The sequence below is a fragment of the Montipora foliosa genome, chromosome 5, assembly GCF_036669935.1.
Source record: "Montipora foliosa isolate CH-2021 chromosome 5, ASM3666993v2, whole genome shotgun sequence".
Taxonomy (NCBI): domain Eukaryota; kingdom Metazoa; phylum Cnidaria; class Anthozoa; order Scleractinia; family Acroporidae; genus Montipora; species Montipora foliosa.
Genome location: NC_090873.1, coordinates 35064592 through 35074591, shown reverse-complemented (window position 1 = coordinate 35074591; position 10000 = coordinate 35064592). Strand labels below are relative to the sequence as shown.

Genomic DNA, 10000 nt, shown 5'->3' with positions numbered 1-10000 from the left:
AACCAGCAATACCGCTTGGATTAAAATGAGTAAAGGTGTCTTCCTGACAATTATTGTTAGCTTATTTGTATTTTTAAATATTATGCTTTACATTAAACTCTTTTTTTCTAACAGTACAAACAAGAGCTTCAATCGTGCAAAAAATCACTTTAACATTCCCTTAGGAATTAATAAAATTCTACTTACTAAATCCGGAAATATTGTTGCGAAGGAGCAGGTGATAACGCCTTGCTCCTGTTAACAGCAAGATCATAACATTTCGTTTAGTCACTCATCTGTCCTTTGGAAAGCTGCATAATTACATAAAAGCTAAAAGACTAAGTAGCCATTAAATTCTTGAAGATAAGATTAATCCTTGCATCATAACTTATAATTACTCTTCGGAGACATGGACAATTTTCTTCAAAGTGCTCTTCATAATATGACGAACCTCTGGATACCGCCAACAATAAACCAAAGGATTTAACGACGAATTGAGAAGAACGATAAAAAATGTGACTACGTTTGCTGTTAACATAGAAACACGCGGGAAACCCGTTCGTAATAACATGTAGCAAGCATATGGAACATAACACGCGACAAATACAAAATAAATGTACAAGACATTTAAGGCGGACTTATTTCGTTCTCTGTGGAGCGCCACTGCTTGCAAATTTTGTTGCTGAAATTGACTTTGAATTTGATTCCAATGATATCGGGCTACTTTGTAAACACAAAAGTATGCAACTGTTGTTAACAGAAATCCGGTCGATCCTATGGCGACAACAAAATAGAACTTCACTGTGGTAACAATAACGTAAGTTGAGACACAACTTGTCAGCCATATTGCAACCAAGGTGATTGTAACACGTCTGGAAGTCACAAGCTCATCATATCTCAGATGAAGAGAAACAGCGAGAAGTCTATCAACACCAATGACAGTTACATTAAAAAACGATGCCATCGTAAGAAGATGTAGTATAGCGTAGCAAAAAGTTAAAGTTAATGGACAGAGTACGTCAAGGTTATAGTTTCCATTCAATGCGATACCCTGGAGCACCGCAAGGCTCGGTTGACCCAATAATCCCACTGCAAGATCGGTGAACAAAAGACTCAGAAAAATCTTCCTCAAATTAGCGGGCAGGAGTGAGGTTTTCCGTAGAGCTTGAATGGCCAGAATATTTCCAAATATTGCCACGGCAGAAAAAACAAAGTTTAACACACACACAGAAAACAATGTGGTTCTATGGGATCCAGAAAGTTGTTGAATTTTATGCAAGTGATGGCTGCAGAACTGGTCGGCCATAGTACTTCAACTTAATTTTCAGACTATTCCTGAACTTAGTAAAGCTATTCCGTTTCGTTTGGGTGAGGTACGTACCATCTGTTTTTCAATTTTTTTTATAGCTCTGCACGTCAAGTTAAAACGTTGGCATTGTAATTCGTTTCTGCAGTAAGCGTGAGATCGGATTGGTTGTTAATAACAAATTAAGTTGTTCAAATTATGTTTGACTAAATATTAAAAGACCGACGTCAAGTTGAAATGTTTAATCGTTTAATCGTCGTATGCTATAATATAACATGGAACACCAGGTTGAGGCAGATTGCATCAGCCCACATGGTGAATGTTGTGGAAGAAATCTATGTTGGAATAAAACTGAGTTGTGTTTTTACCTGAAGTTTGTCTTATCCACCAAGAAGTATGGCCACACTCGGAACAGGTTATGGGCCCAGTCGACGGCTAATGTTTGATGGTGACGAAACGAAATACGAGCTTTGGGAAATTAAGTTCCTTGGATTTATGCGACTACACAAGTTGCACGATGTTATCCTAGCAGAAGGCGAGCTAGATGAGGAAAATAGGGTCAAGAACATTGATGCTTTCGCCCAGCTAATCCAGTGTTTAGATGACCGTAGCCTATCCTTGGTCATGAGAGATGCGAAGGACGATGGCAAGAAAGCTCTACAAATACTGAGGAATCATTACATGGGCAAAAGCAAACCACGTGTTCTTGCGCTCTACACCGAACTTACTTCACTGCAAAAAGGCTATGCTGAGAGTATTACGGATTATGTATTACGGGCCGAAACTGCAGCTGCATCACTGAAATCGGCCGACGAGATAGTCAGTGAAAGCCTTTTGATTGCTATGGTGTTAAAAGGCTTACCTGAGGAATATGAAACGTTTTCAGCCATTGTTTCGCAGCGCGATGAAAAGGAAGACAAGATGAAGTTCCAAGAGTTCAAGATCGCACTGAGGAGCTACGAAGAGACGGAGAAATCACGTACCCCATCACAAACTGGCGAAGACAGCGTCATGAACTGTAAAAAGAAGAAATCACCACCAAAAACCACTGTGACATGCTATTCCTGTGGCCAGCTTGGACATAAATCGCCAGAGTGCCGGTCTAAGGACAAGAAGAATCCTAAGAAAGAAAACAACCGATGGTGCAGCCACTGCAGATTGAAGACTCACAATACGGAGTATGTCGCAAGGAAGACACTGCAAAAACCATGAGTGATGATAACAAGGACGCTTCGTTTGCGTTCAAAGTGACTATGGACAATTTTAGTACCATTAGAGATAACTCTTTGTTAGTTGACACTGGAGCTACTGCTCACATTCTTAATGACAAATTTTGATGACAAGTTTAACCCCGTGAACCATTACATAGAATTAGCGGATGGTAGTAGAGCGTGCGGTATTGTATCTGCCAAGGGCAGGGCAAAAGTTCTTCTACATGATTTAGAGGGGGTCCCCCATGAAGTTTTTCTTGAAGATGCTTTGTACATACCTAGCTATAAGCAGAGCATATTTTCTGTCCAAGCAGCAGTCAGTAAGGGAGGTGCCGTAAAGTTGAGTGCCCCAGATGGCACGAAATTTTCCATACAGAAATATGGTAAGCTGTATTATTACTGGGTTGCCTATGGCAAACCCAGTCGAGGTCTGCGTTTAGTTTGTTTGTTTTCTTTTTTTTTTTCTTTTTTTCCTTTTTTTTCGTTTTTTTTTTCCGTGTTTGTAAAAGTCTTGCCTGTCACTTCCCTGGTAAGTGGTGTCTTTGTGCATAGAGCCTTCTGCGCGTATTTTCTTAGGATCGAGAGGGTAGTGGAACTGCGTAGATTTCTCTGCTGGATACAGTGGAATCATTAACTTAGCCTGCAATGGCGTCGAAAGTCATGTAACGCGAATGACGTTTTAGTGGATCCTTAAACAAAATATACCCTTATGGAGCTCAATAATGGAAAGTCAGTAGGATAAACTAGGCAGGAATCTCAAAATCGACGAGTACTGGACTTCGACAACAATCTATCACCCGTCGAGACGAAATCAAAATGAGTTGTATTTACCTGAAGTACATGGTAATTTGACACGATTGAGTTTATTGTCTTCACGCACGCAGTGAAATAAGAAGAGCAAATATGTTGTTTGTTTCAATAAATTTTTCGCTGGAAAAGGATTCTGTGGTATTTTCTGCCTTTGTGAATTATAATATCATGTTGTGTATGAATTTCCGAGCTTAAGGTTGAAATGTGATATGGGAGAAGTTTTTTAGTATTGCTCTGTAAGCAGGAAGGGTTCACAGGCCTGTTGGAAGCGTGCTTGAGTTTCAACAAAATGAGCCCCAAAATCAGTGAAAAATTGTGACGCAGATGAATAACAAAGTAGCTGCCATTTCCAAAATGATGAAATTATCTGGTGATAAATAACGTCGAACGCGTCTTGGAGAGTAAATTTTGACTTTGCATAAACAAGAGTTGGGCGATTGTGATCTTTGTTTTGACTTCGCCCATTTCATTGTCAAACTATATAACACTTGACAGAAAAAGAAACTTACAAAAACCCCGTATCTTGCCATCATTTGACACAGATGCTTCACTGTTTGGCGAGTAAACATGCCGCGGTAACTTAATCAGGGCGCCCGCTGAATTCCGGCCATGTCACTTTCGATTTGGCGATTTATTTGAACGTAGCAAAAATCTCCCAAAATGTTTGTCGCTGATCGTAACTTTTTATATTCAATATTCACGGTTCAAAATTAATGTTGTTTTCATGTCGTAAATATGTTATTCTCGATCGACCGTCCTGGAGACTTCCTTCTGCTCTTTCTAAAAACTGTGTATCAATAGTTATTTATTTTTGCATCAATATTTGTTTTTGCATAAAGCAAGCTAACAAAATCTGTACCTTGCTGAGTTCGCATTTGTTAGCGTTAATAGTATTTTCGGTCCGATGCTTCTGTTTTAGAGGGGTCTATTGTTTTGGTCTCCCATCCAAACACTAACCCCGCCCGATAGGGCTTAACTTCAGTGAACTTTAGTATTACAAAGCTGTCAGATGCTCAGCGGGCACGCTTAAACTTGTGGTGAAAATTTTATCAACATGTCAGCCCAGAAGCCAATGTTTCTCACTTCCCATTTATTTTCTTCAATCTTTCTGAGTTCAGTACTTTGCTAGTAACCACATGTCTTCTCAGACTATTTACCCAAGACTTCTACCATGGCACTACAATGATAGACAATACCAAAACAATATCGTACACTGTTAGAGCTACATATTACGCAAGGACAGATCTGTTTCGTCGTACGAACGTGTGAGGACCTGTGAGCCAAAGGGCCTCTTCTGGTATGACTTCTTAATGACCTTGAAAAAAATGTTTGGAACAGTGCACGTACCACAGGCAACCCAGTGTACCCTCTCGGAGGGTCTAGTCTTAAAGATGCTTTCCAGTCCGTTCTGCGCAGACTCGACGGTTTGTTTACAGTTTTTGTTTTGAAAAGAATTCACGTCATGTAAAAGATCACGAAGTTGAACACTTCATGGCTATTTACAGAGCTCGGGTTGCCGCCATAATGAATGCAAGCGTAAGTTTCACGCTCGAAGATTTCGAACAAAGTAATATTGAAGCTGCCGCTAATCAGCCAGGTCGGGATGACATCTTTACATATACTTGTAGTGGAGTTTGTTTGCGAGAAAGTGGCAGAAATTCCTGTCCATGTCGAAGTGCACATCAGTTCTGCACGTCTCGTTGCCACCAAAGAGCTACGTGGAACTTGTGCATGAACTCCCGCCGTGTGTTGGAGGATGATTCTTCGGAAGATGATGTAAGTTCGATTTATTTTCGCTGTGTTGATAGAAGTTGAACGGGTCTATGATTTTATAACACTCGATTTCTGCAATTTTGGGTGTGTGTGCGTGTTTGTAGAAAACGTCTTCAGAAGGTGAATCCACCAACACGGAAAATGCGGGGTGTCTGGAAAACCGGAATAGCGAATAGCGAATAGTCGCGAATAGCGAATAGCGAACAGCGAATAGTCGTGAATAGCGAATAGTACGAACAGTGCGAATAGTGGCGAATAGTGACGAATAGTCGCGAATAGTGACGAATAGTCTTCAATAGTCACCGCCTTATGCTGAACAATCTCGTAATCAAAGCAAATAATATGCTCACCTGTCGTCGAAAGAGAGTTTCGTGCATGCTTTTACAAACACTCTAAAGAAGAACAAACGTCAAAATGCAAAAATATAAATCACTTTCATTAATACATCAAGCTCATGATCATCTCCTCGCACAGTGGCCCCCGAACATAAATTTCACCATCCTCATCTGTGCTGTCCGATCCGGCGAGACACGTTCTGTAAAAAGGAATAAAATCAAAATGTGAGGCAAGTGGTTTGTGATTAAAGAGACAAACGAGCTACTCTGATAACCGTTGCGTTAATTAATTATACAAATAAGCAACAGGATTTCAGTGCATTTATTACCTTTTCTTCTCAGGGCTCAAGCTGTCCTTCGCCGACACATCTCTGCTTTTTTAGCGGGAAAATCCCATCCAACGTTGCTGCGCGGTTGACCAGGAAGTACTGGGTACCAAATTTTCGTCATTTCGTCGCAACACAATCCCCACCCCTCCTCCACCCTTATTTGCCACTATTTGTTACTATTCGTCACTATTCGTCACTATTCGCGACTATTCGCCGCTATTCGCACCATTCGTACTATTCGTGACTATTCGCTGTTCGGTATTCGCGACTGTTCGCTATTCGCTATTCGGGTTTTCCAGACACCCGAAAATGCGCCCGATACCAGTCAAATAGAAACACGCCCAACCAGGGGACGAGGCAGAGGGGGAAGAAGAGGCCGAGGTGGAAGAGGAATACAGAGAGATCAGTCAGTGCAGAGAGAAACACGCTCAACCAGGGGACGAGGCACAGGAGGAAGACGAGGCCGGCGTGGAAGAGGAATACAGAGACATCAGTCAGTGGAGACAGGACGGGGAACAAGCAGCGCGAGAGAAGGGGCAGAGGGCACGGAAAGAGGAAGGGGTGCTAGAGCTGCAAGAGGTCGTGGAAGAGGACGCTTGGTGGTGGAAGAGGATGCAGAAGAAAGACAGGCTAGAATCAATCGACAAGTGCAGGTAAATGAGATTTATTGCTCACCTTTTGACGTCACCATTCTGACTAAAATACTTAACTGGTAGTTATGTAATGAGTGGGATTTTTTACAAACCTTGAACACATAGTTGATCTCACCAAATGGACAGTTGTCATGTAAAGAAAATAGGTTCTTGTGTTTGATCAGTGATATCAGTAATCTTAGCCATTGTCTTTATTTACATTGTATTCAATGGATTTGTGTAGTTGCATTTAGTTAGGCATGTCCTGATCAGGACTTATGTCTTGGTGCCTCCACTGCTGAAATTTAGTTGTTGACTAGATTTAGTGATCAACCACTAACATTGACAAAAAAAGTGTAAGAACAAAGTTGTCGAGAACTAAACACTACTTTGTTAGATTGTTGACAACTGCAAAGACACCACCTATCTTCGAGCATTACCAACAACATTTTATTCCCTTTTAAATTTGAGATGACACAGGAATATTCAGCTAGCTAGACTCGTCATTATTAGACAAACAAGAAAAGTGAGGTTTGAATGTCACTTTAACCTTTTACGGCTGGATATAGGGGTGGCTATGCAATACAGACACCATCTTTTGACATTAAGCAAGAGGGCTGCAGGCAGACACCACCAACTATTTTGTGGTTCGGTGGGTCCTGTTCGAGTGTAAGCAGTTGTCCTTCTCGAATGGGGAAATTCGTTAGTTGTTTAAATAAATTATTTAGGGTTTAGTTGCCAACAAATTGTTTCACACACTATGCCTTTTAGTTGTCAATGAAAGTTTAGTCGTTCATTACAGTAACTGAATTTCTAGCCTGTGGAGACCCTTACTGATTTTATTAACCTGCATCAAAAAATAAAGGATGTCTGCATGTATGTGTCTGTGTGTACCCCAAATGTCATGAAATGATTTTCATAAAATGTACAAAATATTTTACATTTGGTTCATGTAATTACTGAACATTTTTACAGGCAGTATCTGCAATCATCTTGAACAACACCAGAACAAGTAAAATGGCAGTTGTTACTCGCGCGGGAGGTACACGAGTTTAGGATTCGGCGCTGCTTTTCTTATTTTTTTATAAATTCAAATTTTTATATCAATTCTATTTTTCCACTTCTTCAATTTACAGGATCTGGTTGACAGACTCAGTGAAGTCCAGCTTCGAGCACTGGCAGTTGAACTTTTGAGACATCAACTTGCAGTATATGCAGATATTGCTAATGGTGAGTTACAAGTTGGGGCTCCTATAAGAGATCCTGTAAGAGAACCTTTACCAGTCCCTGAACCTGACAATCCAGATCCTGGTGACTCTGATCATGAATCAGATCCAGGTCCACCAAATGAGGTCCCAGATTGGTGCAACTGCCAAAATTGCAGACCAATGCCCACACAAGATGAAAATAAATGCTGCACAAGAACTGAAAGACCTTCCATAACTACAAACCCCCTGTTCACACAGTTGGTATTGGATACCAATGTGCTTGATATAGCCATGTGCTACAGAGAGGATGTCCTTGTTCTTGAACATCCTAGAAACAATGAGAATTTCCGGCATACTGCATACAGGCAGTATGTTTTATGGCAACATGGGAGACTAGGACATGGCAACCACAGAGTTATTCTCAGTTGCTGCGTACTTGCTATTCGCTCCCGATATCCATCTCCAAATGGAATTTACACAGGTTTCCGGCCTGCTCGTTTGTAATACAAATGTACCATTTTTGCTTGTTTTCATAACTCAGACTCAAATCATTCCTAAACGTTATTGTCACACAATGTTTACTGTAATGCACTTCCATTATATTTTCTTTTAATATACCTTTAGTGATGAATATGTGAGAGTAAATAGATGAAAATGACAAATTAATTGAACTGAATAATCAACACAGTTATGAACACTACTTAAGAGGTAGTGAAAAGGCTTTCTCACTTATTCATCACTTACAGGTATATTACAAATCAACAAAACAGCCAGCTCCCAGTTGGCTTGTTAGCTCAGTTGGTAGAGCACTGCACCTGTATTGCATAGGTCGTCAGTTCAAATCCTGTTCAAGCCTGAACTTTCTTCAGGCTTTATTTTCACAACTGTTTAAGTAGTGTTCATATCTGCGATGATCATTCGCATATTCATTCTTTGATCTGCAGTTCAAATATGGGATTTTTTTATATTCATTCTCACATGACTTTCATTGTAAGCTTAATTTAAACTGATTTCATTTGTATGCTTTTATGCCAATTGCTGATACCATCAAGCTGTAAGTAGATATGGCAGGATTAAAAAAAGAAAGATTACCTTGTAAAAGCCTGTGAGGGTTTGTTTACTCTTCCTCCCATGATGGAAAACATTAAGTAACTTGATCTAATATTGAATGGTTAAATACAAAAGGAGCAAAATTTCTTTCAAGAAAAATATTCTTGTTTGTACGGTTAAAGCTCTCCTTCCCACTTGAACAACCTTTATGCACTACTGAAAGCGAGACTTGTGAGTTGTGAGGAGTTCCTCCATGTTTGGACGTGGAGTAACAAATCGATTCTGGCCAATGTTTCTGGGGTCTTCAGGAGCCAATCCAAGTGGCTGATCAACTGGTCCTTCAACACTGCGTACTTTCGCATAGATGAGCTCCATCAACTCAGGGATGTAAGCATACAATGTAGGTCTTAGGCTCCACTGCTTTGTGCATTTGCTGTACTGTGCCCTGTATCTGTTCAAAGCATTTAATACAAGTGAAGATAAAAAATTCAATACTTTAAGTACATGTATCAGTTTTTACTGTACCAGCTGCTGTCAAGGGTTTCATTGCATTTTCATACACCCTTTTACACCCCCATTTTACATGTATATTATACACATTGTAGACCTCTGTTGCTGTTTGATACACCCATAAGGCTCGGGTTTCAATAACTTTAGTTGTAAGCGGCCACTGAAGGTGTAATATGGCCACAATCAAGGCCCCTTTCCTCTAGGGGAGTCTGGGGGCATGCCCCCTCCCCCAGAAAAAATTGAAATCTAGAGGTTCGGAAATACGATTTCCAGCATTCTGGGCATCAGAAAGCGTGCTGTCTTTGTAGCATTTTAGAATTTCACTAGTCATCCTTATTGTTGAATTTGCTTTTTTTTAATATCATTAATTTTTTATTTTCATTATTGAAATCCAAATAGACTGCGGTAAGAAGTCCTACAGGCGGTGATAGACCACCGGTAACCAGCTTTTATTGAAACCCCTGAAGGAAAAGCAGGATTTCATGAAAATGTTACATCAACACTGTATGTGGGGAGAAATAAACAAACAAGTCACATTTAAAAGGTATTATATATGCAATTTTTGATACTTTGGCTGGCCATCTGCTGTTGTGGCAATTTCTGTGCTTGTTAAAGTCAATGGCAGCGAGCTGGTTCCTCAGTTTGTAGCCCACATATCTGGCAATATAAATTGCAAGTTATGGCATGACTATGTACATTACAACCCCCAACATTATGTTGTAATAAGATGTACTTGAATCAGTACTTACGAGTAAGAGTGTCTCTTTGATGCATACATGCACATAACCAAGTGGTTGTGGAACGACTCTAAAAACCCAGTGTGTCTAAAAAGACAAGAACACATAAAATGTGAAAGC

At 40.2% G+C, this 10000-nt stretch overlaps 1 long non-coding RNA gene and 1 pseudogene across 1 annotated transcript in view; both read right to left on the bottom strand.

Moving 5' to 3' along the window:
* The window catches only part of LOC138002644 (uncharacterized), a 188063-nt pseudogene that overhangs the window by 103661 nt on the left and 74402 nt on the right, over nt 1–10000 (bottom strand).
* Nucleotides 9051–10000, bottom strand: part of LOC138003151 (uncharacterized) — a 1356-nt gene continuing 406 nt past the window's right edge. Inside the window, exons 2-4 of the long non-coding RNA XR_011123429.1 lie at nt 9893–9967; nt 9713–9800; nt 9051–9084 (exon numbers count right to left, since the gene is read on the bottom strand). This is a non-coding gene — a long non-coding RNA (uncharacterized lncRNA). The remainder of the gene's footprint in view (nt 9085–9712; nt 9801–9892; nt 9968–10000) is intronic.